Source organism: Protopterus annectens, chromosome 2.part1, assembly GCF_019279795.1.
Source record: "Protopterus annectens isolate FY-2018-M chromosome 2.part1, PAN1.0, whole genome shotgun sequence".
Classification (NCBI taxonomy): domain Eukaryota; kingdom Metazoa; phylum Chordata; order Ceratodontiformes; family Protopteridae; genus Protopterus; species Protopterus annectens.
The window spans coordinates 938,561,576-938,575,896 of NC_056729.1; the positions used below are offsets into that span (position 1 = coordinate 938,561,576).

Below are 14,321 nucleotides of genomic sequence, written 5' to 3' on the forward strand. Positions count from 1 at the left end.
CCATGTTTTGTTCCTGGTTTTGGAACCTTTTCAAAGCTGTAGAAGTTCCACCTAGCTGGACTGAGACCAATTACTTCCTGATGTTTTGGCCTTCAGATTAAATATTTGACAGTTGGTACTGTTCTTTTGTTTATATATATTATATTTTTATATATATATATATATATATATATATATATATATATATATATATATATATATATGTGTGTGTATACACACACACACACACACACACACACACACACACACACACACACACACACACACACACAGAAAGAGAGTTCATGGAATGCCATAATTACTCTCTGAATTCAGGAAAACAACTTTTTAAACAGTATTCTGATGTATGAAAGGTGCTTAAAGGTTTTAAGCACCTCCCACTTCTAAAGTTTTAATCTTGCATTACAGCACAACATCTGCTAGTGTGGCACCCACAGAAAAGTGTTGAGAAGCTGTAACAATTTTAGAAGCTAGTGTATATACTTACATACATACATATATATATATGTATGTCTGCCACACGCGCACACACAGACACACACAGACACACACACAGACACACACACACACACACACACACACACACACACACACACACACACACACACACACACACACACACACACACACACACACACACACACATGCCAAAGAGCCGTTGAAACAATTTATACATCAGAGGGACACTCACTACTGTCTGTGTTAAGACACTGCTGGGGAAGGAATCAGAACTTAAGCAGGTGGTTAAAAAGTACCTGCTAGAAACAGTTGGTCTTATTTGTACATAACCATTGATTCTGTTTTTGATCAAGAGGTGTCCCTCAATACAATGGTCCTGCCCCTTGAAAGAAGCTCTAGACAGGTATGGGGAAACTCACGAGTCTCTGGCTGGAATTTATGTGAGTAAATGAGAACGGCACTGCAAAGTGACTGTGAAATGCAGAAAGGAAAACTCTTGTGATTTGCTCATAGGTTCTTAAGCTGTGAGATTATTTGGCCTTCTTGGAGGACATGGGAATGTTGCTTGATAAGGTACCACCTAATGACTTTTTAGTTCCACTAGAAGACAACAACACTCACATCAAGAGCGATGGAGATTACCTGGAGTGGTGTGACGGTCAGGAATGACCTGCACAATCTAAGGCCAAATGGTGAACTTTTGTAGGACTTCTCTTCTAATCATGGACCGACAAGAATTTGAATCATATATGAAAACAGTTCTATAGATCATACTGTGCCAGAGATCAATAACTGATCTTACATTCATGTAGTCAGATATAAGTCCATGTCAATAAAGAGCCTGATCTGGGGCTTCCTGTATGGTGGTAGTCTAGATGACAGTAGAAGCCAATCCTCCTAAGTGAGAACTCTGAACTCAGTGCTTTTATTGTTTATTAATGTAACAAAAAATACTGTAGAGATTTCAATGCCAATGACACAGAGGAAAAAATAAGAAAAAAAAAATCCATAAAAACACCTTGGAACACATCTTTATCTGACTGAGAGATACTTTGGTCTTCCCTTGACTGTACAGTTTGGCAGAAGCATAACGCAGAGTGGATTATGTTGATAGATGAAATGTACACTGAAGTTAACAAGATTAACGGGACACTAGAATAGTATATTCAAATCAGCAATAAAAAATTACAGAAAACTGGGGAATATATAGCAAGACATGATGATTAGATAGCTAGTTTGCAGAAAGTAGAGTTGGAGTTAAAGGACAGAGTGGAGTAAAAAGAGTGTCCAGGAAGACATTTTAAGGAAGATGATCAAGTTGGAGGATCATTCAAGAGGACAGAAGTTAAGATTTACCCCTGAAGAGGTGTACAACTTACATGCAGAACTTCTTTAGTAGCCGAACCGCTATTCCATTCATGCAATCAAGCCGAAAAAAGCACACAGAACACCTATATCCCAAATACTTTACTGAAAAAGATGCTATATGATCTATATTGGTTAAGTTTATATCACTTCAACCAAAGAAGCAAATCTCCAAAGAAGCAAATCTTATCTAATCTGTAACTGCAATGGGCTTCCTTGAAAGTAGGAGCCAGAAGAGTATATGCTGATAATAAATATTTGGTAGTAATAAGACAACAAAGAAATAGGCAAAGCTGGGTATTATATTTAAGCTGCTGTAACCTTCAGTTTCTTTTTAGGCCACAGGGGTCAAAACATATCGGGCACCAGAAGTAGCATTAGGATGTACACAGCATTCAGGAGAAAGGTGGGGCACTAAGGGAAGTTAGGGGTCAACAGGGTGAACAGCAGCAAAACTGATGCTTTGATAATGATACACGAGGAATAAACACTGAATGCTCAGCATAATGTGGGACATGTTTCTCAGGACCTCTTGTTTTATTACAATGATTAAAATGACTTTAAATATGGTTTCTCAAGACTTATGCTGAATGACTGAGGTTTGTAGACATAGATTCAGGTGGGTGTTCCTCCTTATTTTGCTTTCTGTCTCAACAGAAGGTTGTTATAAATGCATATGGGTTTGGGTAAATTTAGGATCATGTTACAATACCTTTGTATAGGTTGCCTTCAGATGATTTAAATCTGAGCGACCCTTATGTTGGGGTCCCGAGAGCTGGACAGCATGTATGGGAATATGGACTGCTTGCTTATAAAAAAATCACCATCATATGTCATTGGAACAATAATATATCAGGGAAGATCATGGATAAGAAAGGTCAAGTCAGTGGTTTAGTACAACCTTACCTGGGTGGAGATTGTGGCCTTCTTACTTTCAGTTTCAGGAGGACTGCTCTTCCATACTGTTTGACTTTATGGGGGCACTTTATAACTTACATGTGAAACCATGCTTTGTCTAATGAGGAGGAACTGGCCTTGAGAGAATGGAAGGTGGGGGTTTGGACACCACTCATAAGTTGATGATAGGTACACAGTCCATGCCTGAAGAAATTAAAACAATGCTGCCTGGGATTTCTCATTCTAATTAAACAGACAACTCTAGGTCAAGTAAAGGGCTTCATGTAACTTCTGATGGATGTTACCCAGTGCCTTACCCTTTTTTTATCTCTGGCTTGAAACTATACCATTTTTGTTATTCTCACTCATTAAAGATGGGGAGTAAAGAGCCCCAGATGACTGTGACTGAGGCTATATTATTGTACAAGGCTCCTATGGTAGGGTAATAGATAAGGTCAAATAAAAGTAAAGATTTGCTGCTATGATTAGGCCATATTTTAACAATATAGACAGAGTATTAACTCTGTGTTAAAACTCATTACAGCCGAGTGACATCTCCAGGCGTTTCTGCAGTTACCTCCTACTGTGCTTCTAGGCGTCAAATATTGCCTGCTCATATTTGCACTGATATTTCCAAAACCATGCTACATACAAGGCATCAGAATATTTTATCTTGAAGCATGCATGATGGCAAACACAATTGTATTGATATACGACCTCTGTCGATTAGTATTTGGTAGAACTGTAAGGTAATAACTTCAGTTTTTCAAGGCTGAAGCCACACCCACTGGGAGTTACAGGTGCACACTTTAAAGAACTCTACTGGAGGGAATGTATTAAGGCAGTGATCAGCAATTCCCAATAAGATAAAGTGGACACCTATATAAACATAAAGAAACATAAAAGGATGACGATGGTGATACCACCAGGTGTGAGATGACTGAAGATTTGTTCTTTGATACTTTTTTTTTTTTTTTTTTTTAGTGAGAGAGGATTACTATTGCACATAATATCCATTATGGATGCTTACGCTCACCAAATTAAGAGAGAGGTGCAAGTTCAGTAGATGGAATTTAGCAGCAGGTTGGAAGGTAGTGCATTTGTATTTGTTAATTTGCTCAATAGACATTCGAGAATTTTTTGTTTAGGAGTTGGATTTATATTTGGTGTTATAGGCTGGGAGGGGAGTTGACTTCAAAATTATATGGAAGGTTATACAACATTGATTTGTCTATTGACTTGATTTTGCCCATACTTAGGAAATGTTCACTGTGACGGCTGCCATGGAAGAGGATTTCTTCTAGTGCAGGAAGCCAGGAAGTGTTTTTCTTTTTTATCTTGAATGTGGTTACATGGTTCATTTCACAGATCTGGAAGTTAGATTTAAGTTTGCAAGGGGGTTGTATTTTGCATGGATGTCAGCAGCTTAGTGACTAAAACAGTGTCCAGACTTCTGTAGAAATATGATTTGCATGATATTGTCAGGGAAGGTCAGAAAAGTATTAAATTATTCAGGCAAAGCAGGATTAAGCAATAATTAAGTGTTCAATATTATACTATGGGAATACTTTTAGTTTTGAAATAGAATGTTAATGGCTTAACCAGGTACAGTAAGAAGGAAAAAGTACTGTCCTATATTAGTAAGTATGAAGCACGTCTAATAGTTGTTAATGAGAACTATGAGGGAAAAAATTAAAGAACACATTAAGTAAGCAAGTCAAGCATCACATGACCAATCACATTTTGTTTCCCAGTAAAGAAATTAAATTGATTGACACAACTTAATTTCATGCTGAGTTTTTCTACAAGTAAAACACTAAGTGTATTTTCTGGAGGTAACCTCTCATAATCATAATTTAAAATGTGTCTTTTTAGAAGAATTAATCTCAATTGAATGCGCATTTATACTGGTAGTTGTGCTTTTAACAGAAATAGGAAATATTATACAAGCCCTAGAAATTAATAATATGTTTTGCAATCTTGGTCTGAAGGTGAAATTCCTGTGTCTATTGCTTCAATGACTGCTGCATAATCTGTCTAGACCGAAATCCTTTTAGCCAGGCAATGAAGAAGCGTGTATTTTATAGCAGCTTTTATTCCTTTATTGATTCTTGACATGCTTCAGATACACTTCACTGACATTTATGTCTCAAGTGTTTCCCGCATCTACTCAGAGAAGATTTTGCAAGCTAATACTCCATTTTCTTGAGATCCCAGTACAATAACAGTAGTGTTGCAGTAAGCCCTCTTGAATGAAAAGGAACATAAGGATGTGATGAAAAGTGGGATGGCAGAGTACAATCCCAAGGTGAGAGGAGAAGATTATAGAGGGGTATTAGCCTTGTTTAAGAGTGGGGGTAAGTTTGTTTGTGACACATGCATCCTCAACATTCAGTGCAGATTTATGATATCAAAGAGTTCATGGGAAGGGGGTAAAGTAATCATCATAAACTTATATTTATCTCCTAATTTCAGAACAACGGAGATAAAACAGTGCTGGGGGAAATCATTTTGCAACAACAAGGAGTTCTGTTATTTGGTAGAGATTAGAATATCTTTTTTGATTGAAGAGATGAATCAGGAGGACTGATGACAACTAGGATATCTAGGGAACCAAGATATTTAGAGAAATATTTGAAGATTTTCAGTCATAGGATTCCAGTAGGGTTGCTACAACCAAGTTTACCTTTGTCTCCCATCAATATAACAGCTGGCCCATGCTCAGCAGATTTTAGATCTCAGTGGAGCATACACACTTGGTGTTAAGTGCTCAACTCATCCTATAATTTTACTATATCATACTCTGGTCATAGTTAAATTTCAGAAAATAGTGAACATGAATAATGTCAAACATTGGTGCTTCTGTACGCATCTGATGAGAAAGATGACATTTAGTCCATGGGTTTGAGGCTCACTTTTACAATTACTGACTCAGCTCTCAGATGAGGCAATTAATGAAATGCATTGAGAGTAAGGCTGCACTTTTAAACAAGCGAGGAGAGCAAAGAAGTAAGATAAGATATAGGCAAACCAGGCTAAGTTAGAAAAATTAACAGACAAGCCATGATGGAGGTAGAGGAGTATATGGAAAATGTCAATTTAGGAAAACATTATTTACCTATTTTATTATGGTGAGAACTCCATAAGTATAAAGCAGTTAGCACAAAAGTTAAGACAACAAAAAACTGAGCATCTCATAGTAAAATGTAAGGATCTACTCATAGGAAGAGTGAATCTGAACAAAATAAAAAATTATGAGGTTCTTTGTGAGTGAGAACATTAGATGGCCAATGGTTCAAAGAATGCTGAGAGGGGTTTTTAGAAGTAGAAATACCCAAGTTAGATGAAGGGTAGCTGAAGGGGGTGAAGTAGCCCAGATCTTGGATAAATGCAGTGGTAATGGTCATCTTAAAAAGGGAAATAATCCTGCAAACCCTACATTATATAGTCCCTTACTAGTATTAAATCATGACTAAAAGACCTTTATCATTATTATTGCAATGAAACTAAGAGATTGTTAGCTCTTATTAATATGGATAAGTGAGGGTTTGTATGTGGCAGGCAAGCATCTGAGAACATAACTAGAACAATAATGGAATCTGCACTATGAGCAAGAAAAAACACCTGACTTTATTCAATCAAAAGAATATATAAAACAAGTTAAGCACTTTTGTCCGTATAATTTCAGACTTCATCAGAACAAATATTCAAGTGCCTCCAAACCTCCTTTAAAACCCTTCTCAACCAATCAGAAGTCCTTTCTTCACAAAGAATAAGACAATTTGCATAAAATCAATTAAGACAATTAGGATGTATTCTCTGTGTTATGAGCTCAGTTCACTGGTTGCAAAATTCACACCCATTGGAACAATTTTCCTTGCTCTGTATTCACGGTTTTGACTGAGATTGTTTTTTGGACTTGTTGTTCCACCTGTGCCATAGCGGGAAGGGAAGACCCTACAGTTAACCAGTTTCAAAACTCTGATATTAATGGGTTGACTGAGAGAATGTTTCAGTTTCCAAAAGTGAATTGCCCAGGTTGATAGAGCTGCTTTCACAAATTGTGAGTACACAGGGTTCTGCAGTTAATTTAGGTTCCTCTTCATTAGTGCCTGAAAACCAATTTCAATTTTTGATTGGCGTTCCAACCAATTAATGGCTCCCATTGGGAACCATGGGCAGGCTAGTTTTGAGTTCCCTTCTCAACCAGGAAGTGCCACCAAGAATCAGCGTTTGCAGTGATATGGGGGAGTTAATAATTCTTATCAGGACATTGCCAACAAAGATTTTGGAATTAATGGTGACAGGTTTGATCTAGACCATTGGACTGGTAAGAGATTTAACTTTTCTGACCTGAAGGAGCAGTTGAATGAAACATATGTGGATATGGTACACTTGTTTAAAGACAAACTTTCAAAAGTGCGTAAAGACAAACTTTCAAAAGTGCATACCACACAGATAGAGCTAGAATATTTAAATGAATGTATTAATGTGAAAAGAGTGCCAAAGGGCTTGTGTTTCATTAAGTTTTCCAACAATGTTGAATGGAATAGTATATTTGAATTGTTGGAGCTCTTCAATAATTTTGGTATTGAGTTAATGAAGCTTATGGTCAGAAACTATCAGTGTAAATTGAATAAAATGAGCTTAGAGTGTAGAATGACAGATTGCTGATATGATGTACAGTGTTGACAAAATGAGTTATTTTAAAGTATTTAAAGAGGTTGATTATGTTTGTGAGAGTATTTGCAAAAAGAAAATGGGTAAAATGAGAAGAGATTTAGTGGAATATCATGAGAGAAGAGCTTATCCCTTACCCAAAGGAAATGTTGATATAGCTGATGACTTTATAAATTATGTGAATGATGGAGAGATAAATGGTGAGAGGGAAGATGAAACTCGGAATTCTGCCTCCCCTTTTGGGTACCCCCCTCTGAGGAAGAGTGAACGTTTAGCAGGGAAACAGGAACTGAATGTTCATAACATGAGCAGAGACAAACAGTTTCCCCATGGGGGGCAGAGGAGGAGGGAATGCTCGCTTCAACTGCTACTACAATTGTTGAATTCAGAAACATTGATTAATGACTCTCAAAATATTATTGAAACACATTCTGGAATTAAAAATACATTTTGCAATTTCAATGTTTTTTAATTACACAGATTTATTAGATGACAAAACGTTTTTGATTTATTTATGAAAGGTTTTCATTTTGTTCCTACTAAGCCTCTTAAGAGTATTAGATACACTGATTGATTTAAAAATGTTTTTGCATAAAATTAATCTTAGCAGTATGTTGATAAAATATTAATATAAATAATAGTGGAGAAGGTTTGAAAAGGAAAAGTACTGTAAATCCACCCTTGCACCCTGCTTTAAAATTTTTTGAAGACTTAGTTAAAGCTGATTTGAAAAAATTAAAGTCAACTAAAAAGGGCAGTAGTTCGAATTTGTCTGAAAAAGAATGAGCCCTATTACAGCAATTAGCTTGGCCAGGTTACCGGATTATGAAACCAGTCCAGTCTGGGGGACCCTGGCCATAAGCAAACTTTACAATAAAAGGAGGAGACTTATACAAAAAAAAGGCCAAATCTCAAGTAGAAAAATCATCCTTGATCAGCATTAGTAAGAAAGTGAGGGCCCTCATCAAGTCAACTAAAGCTAATTTTGAAAAGAAAGTTGCCAAGGATACCAAGGATACCCATAAGGCCTTCTATGGCTACGTCAAAAACCTAAATGGCAATGCTCAGGTCTGTTCTGTGCTAGTACAAAATGGAACAAAATACACTTACCCTTCTGACATTGCCAACATCTTGGCTGACAGGTTCAGTGCAAATCCCCCCCCCCCCTCACCACCTACAGGGCCTATTACCATTCCAAGGGATTGTGTAAGTCCAATTATTACTGATACGTTGGTTAACAAGGCTCTATCTAAAGCTAAAAACACTGCCTCCATGGGACCAGATGGTGTCCCAGGCTGTGTCATATGCGAGCTCCAAAAGGAATTAACCCCGCATCTTAATACCTTGTTCAGTCTCAGCCTCTCCACAGGATATGTGCCCAGAGAATGGCACACGGCAACGGTGGTCCTGCTACACAAGGGTGGGGCCACAACTGACCCTGGGAACTACCGACCAATAAGCCTGACCAGTCTGATCTGTAAGGCTATGGAGCGAATCATTACGGAACTCATAAATGGAGAGATTGGGAACCTCCAGTCGCTGGACCCCACATATTTTGGCTTCGTCAAGGGCAGATTATGCCTCCTGAACCTGGTGGATTTCTTTGAGACAGTTACTCAGGATATAGATAAGGGAAAGGAGGTACACACAGCTTACCTTGACCTTGCTAAAGCACTTGACACCATTCCCCATTTGGGTATTATTGATAAGCTCACCAGCCTGGGCATAAACCCTTACGTCATAAGATGGTTCACAAACTGGCTCTCAGACAGATCCCATAAAGTAAGAGTAGTGGGATCTATGTCCGAATCCAGACCTGTAATGAGTGGTGTGCCTCAGGGCTCTGTCCTGGGGCCCCTCCTGTTTGGCATATACTTCTCAGAAGTACAGGCAAGCACGGAAGGGCTGTGGCTGACTAAGTTTGCGGATGACTGCAAACTGGGTGCTATAATAGAGTCTCTGGCTGACATGGAGATCCTCCAGAAGGGCCTAAATGAGACTGATGCGTGGTGTCCAAGCCATGGTCTCAAGCTAAATGCAAAAAAATGCGTAGTAATCCCCTTTGGAAAAAACAGAGTATCCGCAAACTACAACATAGGAGGTAATCCCCTGAAATCTGAAGAAGAAATAAGGGATCTAGGGACCCAAGTAGATAGCCAGCTTTCCTTTGATAACCATGTTGCCAAAGTGGTTAGAAAATCCTTCTATGTGACCCATCTGATCATGAAAGGGTTCGCATCAAGATCTAAGGATGTAATGGTGCCCCTCTACTCTTCCCTCATCAGACTCATCACTGAGTACAATGCACCAATTGGAATGTACCTGGCTAGACATCTCCAGCAGCTGGAGAGACCACAGAGGTACCTAACCAAGAGAATAACTGGCCTCAAACAGTTGCCCTATGCAGCACGATTGAAAAAGCTAAGACTGTTCTCTGTTGCATACCGCTTTCTCAGAGGCGATCTCTGTCTAACGTACAGAGCCATGTCCAACCCAGAATTGTTGAACATGCTCCATCTTATTAAAACCAAATCTACTCGAGCTACACGCTCTAGGGATATAAACCTCAACACAATAATGAATAGAACATGCTGGAGGGATAGATTCCCTTCGCAGAGACTTCCCTTACTATGGAACAGGGTCCCGATCTACATAAGACAGAGCCCCTCACTATCACTCTTCAAGAGGAACCTTGATGAGTGGATGGGTAACAGAAAGTTCACACCGGGGATCACACCGACAGCACTACTAGATAGGGGCCAAGGGTACTACCTGCTAGTACAAGGGTCTAGGGAACTACTTAAGGGGCGGTGAATACCGCACAACGTGGCTGGGCTTATATATGCCTTCGGGCAGATAGCTCAGTACCAACCTATGAACCTATGAACCTATAAAGGAGGTGGAGTGGTCATTATGGATGCTATTGAGTATGATTCTCTTATGTCTGATATATTTGGTGATGACCAAAGGTAGAACTTGGTTTCTAAAAATGAGATCAATATTGTTTACTCTAAAATAGATTTTTTTATTAATGACCACTTTTTTTAAGGAGAGTATTGATAAAAAGTTACTTGATTTTTTGTTAGTGAATAATCCCTGTATATCCTCCATTTTTGTTATATCTAAAAGTTCAAAAAAACATTGAAAAGCCTCCTTTGCATCTCATTATGGCATGGGCTGGGTCCAAAACTGAACCATTAGCTATTTTTATTGACCACAAGTTAAAGAAGTTTGTTTCTTCTATTAAGCATATTACTAAGGTCTCATGGGATTTCTTCTGGAATATTACAGTTAATCTATTTAATGAAAACTTCATTTTTGTTGCTATTGATGTTATCGGTTTATTTTCAAGTATACCCCATGCAGATGGTTTGGAATGGATTCAATACATTTTTATGGATTGTGATTATTTAACCAACAACGTGGTGAACCTGATTTTATTTGAATTTATGGAAACAGTCCTAAAACATAATTTCATTTATTTTAATGGTGACTATTTCAAGCAAATTCAAGGGGTTGCCATGGGTGCTTGTTGCTTCCCCACTTTTTGCTAATTTAGTTCTTTGCTAATGGGAACAGAAGTTTGTCTTGTCCTCTGAATTTTCTTTGAACATTATTTATTATACACATTTTTTTTAGATATTTCTTTATTTTGGAAAGGGAAGGAGGAAGAATTAGAAAAAAAATTGTGTTTACATTGATGGTACCACCCCTTCGTAAGGTTCACCAATTTTCATTCTAGTGAAGTTATTACTTATTTAGATGTATGTATTTATAAGGATTAGAAGCGGAAGAAATTTCAATCAAGGATTTTCCTTAAGGTTTCATTTTTGAATTCTTATTTGCATTTTTTAGTGAGTACCCTTTTATCAGAAGAAGGGTATAGTTAAAGAACAAATGATTAGGGCTCTCAGAATGAGTACAGAGCAAGATGTTTTTGAATGAAATGATTGACCAACTTGCTTTAGAGGTTAAGAATAAATGTGAACATAGTTATTGGCCTACTTTAGGTTCACAAACAAGGGTTCAGGTAAATGGACCTGGTGAAGAAATCTTACAGGCTATGGCCTTTGTTTATAAATAATTTTGCTCTAACTCTAGGGACCTGGAAAACATTATAAAGAAATACTGGAGGGTTTTAACATTAAGCCCGGAAATTAGAAAGGTAATATGGATATACCTGTTTTTGTCATGAGAAGGGGTATGAATTTGAAAGTTATTTTGGAGAATATTGACAAATGGAATAGGTTCAACACTATTAGTGCTAAGAAACTTGGCACTTAAAAGTGTGGTTATTGCAACCAGTGTCAGCATATGTTAAATGCTAGTGAATTTTACTTAGAGGCTAGGGACATTTTCTTTACCTAAGGGACACTTCAACTGTGGCAGCAGACGAGTTGTCTATTTAGTGAACTGCACTTCCTCTATGAGCTTTTATATTAGAAAGACAGAAAGGACCATAAGGAAGCATGTTTATGAACATATTTACGATGTGACACACTGCAAAGACTCTGATGCACTTTATAAACACTCCAAGGAATGTCACGTTAGTAAATTTTGCCTTTTTTATACTTTATATTAGAACAAGTAGTTCAAGATCCCAGGAGTGGACCTTGGGAAGCAAAGTTGGAATACAGGGAGTTGCTTTGACAACTAAGATTGGATGTGGGCAGATTCCATGGGTTAAACGATAATATAAGAATTTCTAGTGTTCTTAAGACGAGGGCTGCCAAACTATAGAAATAATTCCTTTGTGCTCACTACACACAAATGTTGTTCCTTGGTTTATCAAAGATTTTATACAAATTTTAATTACTACTTTTAAAAGAGGTTTGGAGGCACTTGAATATTTGTTCTGATGAAGTCTGAAATTGTACGGATGAAAGCACTTAACTTGTTTTATATAGTCTTTTTATTGAATAAAGTTAGGGTTTTTATTCTTGCTCATGGTGCAGTTTTCCTTACATTGTAGTCATAATTTTGATGGAGATTGTTCTATTTATAATAGTAATGATTCAAAGACTTGCAGAACAGAAGAAATATAATCGAATATTGAGTGGTTTGAATGCCAAGAGAGTGTTTGATAGAGTAAGTTTAAAGTTTCTAAACAGGTGCTACTCAGATTTGGAATTCCAAGACAATGGATTAGTGGATCACATTAATAATGGATATATATATATATATATATATATATATATATATATATATATATATATATATATATATACATACATACATACGACAGAAAATAGGATGCCAAAGGCTTTAGAAGTGATGGGAGGCAATACACATATTGAGTCATTTCAAGTACAGATTAGAGATTCCACTACAAGGGAATATAGCTGGAACGGGAGGCAGGAGAACTGGCACTCTTTGCAGAAAATCCATATGTGCATGCAACAGACCCTGCAAATGACATTCTGCTGCTGTTTAACATCTTGCATGATTATAAACTTCCACCAGAGTACAAAGTAAATGAGACAAAAACTAAAGTCATTGGTCATAACTACATTTCTACCCATGATCTAGTGCAAACCATGGAAAGACCTATGGAGAAAAGCTGCAGCAATGATCAGGCAATGGAGGTAGACATTTACGGCTATGGAAAGTTCAGGCAATTAAAATACTCCCGATTCCTTTGGTTTTATTTGTCCGCCTAGCATTTTTTGCAAAACCAGAGAAAAATACTTGGGATAAAATTAATAAATAAATGTAATGATTTCCTATGGGAAGGTAAAAAGCCTAGAAAAAACTGGAACAGCTTGGTTTTAACAATGGAATGGGGGGATTGGGGTTCCCCAATCTTGAAAGCTAATTTATGGCTACTCATAGCAAGAAGTGTCACATATGTGATGCAAAACATTACTGTATTCCCCTCACGTGAAGTAGATGCTGATAAGGTAGACAGCAGAAAGGAAAAGTATGCAAGATATAGGGATATGGGTGGAGGGATATTGGGATGACAATAGAAAGGATATGGAGAATCATAGTTATAATGCAACAGTGAGCTATTAAAAAGACAAAACATTCAGGATTGGATGCAACAGTCAGCTCTGAAAGGTACGGCAAGGCAAAAATGCAAGGCTAGGGGTAGGATAGCCGCAACAACAGAATGGTTTACCTTGGTTAAGGAGCTTGGTTACTGGGGGCAATTAATACAGGAAGGGATATCAAAAGTTTGGGAAGAGCAAAAAGAAAAGAATTTGATTTAGAGCAGGGGATGGGATCAGATATGTGGACCTAATAAGGGAGTGTGAGAGTTGTGGCTCAGGAGCAATTGCAGCAGCGAAGGATCTAATGCAAAACTTAATGAAAGAAAAAGAAAGAACCAAAAGTAAGGCAAAAGGAGGTGTTTTGTTGGGAATGTGTAGCAGATGAGTCCCTGTAGTATGAGTTCAACTCTTACCCATAGAAATCTTCTTCCATGTGCTGGGGAAGGATATTGACATGGAGTTCGAATAAACCACGTTAAATATCTCCCTAGATGGGAGGCAGTGGTAGGGAACTGTGGCAGAAAGGTGGTTGGTACTTGTTAAAGTCGAAACCCAAGGACCTGCTGGCAGTGATGACTAAAGAAAGAAGCTTTCCATGCAGTGCTAAAGGGGGTCTAGATTTCACTGACGCGTAATCAGCGGACCAGAAAGGTAGTATCTGCAGCAGTCATTGAAGCAACAGTCTGAGTGAGACTGGAGTTTCACCTTCAGATCATGATCACAAGATAACTTAGACAATTTACATTAAGCTTACACCACAGAATGATCCTCAGCACATAGCACTGGGATGCAGACCATGCCAATCGCATGCTCGCAGACACCCTGACTGACTTTCAAAATAACTTATACCAGCTCCCCACCAGATAAACAAAATCCTGTGATATAACCTGTGTGTCTCTTGTTTGTGTCTGATCATTGTCACTAGCA

The 14,321-nt window shown here is 37.8% G+C and overlaps 1 protein-coding gene across 4 annotated transcripts in view; it reads right to left on the reverse strand.

Moving 5' to 3' along the window:
- The window catches only part of PALLD (palladin, cytoskeletal associated protein), a 2,901,248-nt gene that overhangs the window by 503,380 nt on the left and 2,383,547 nt on the right, over positions 1–14,321 (reverse strand). The gene's annotated exons all lie outside the window — the stretch shown is intronic.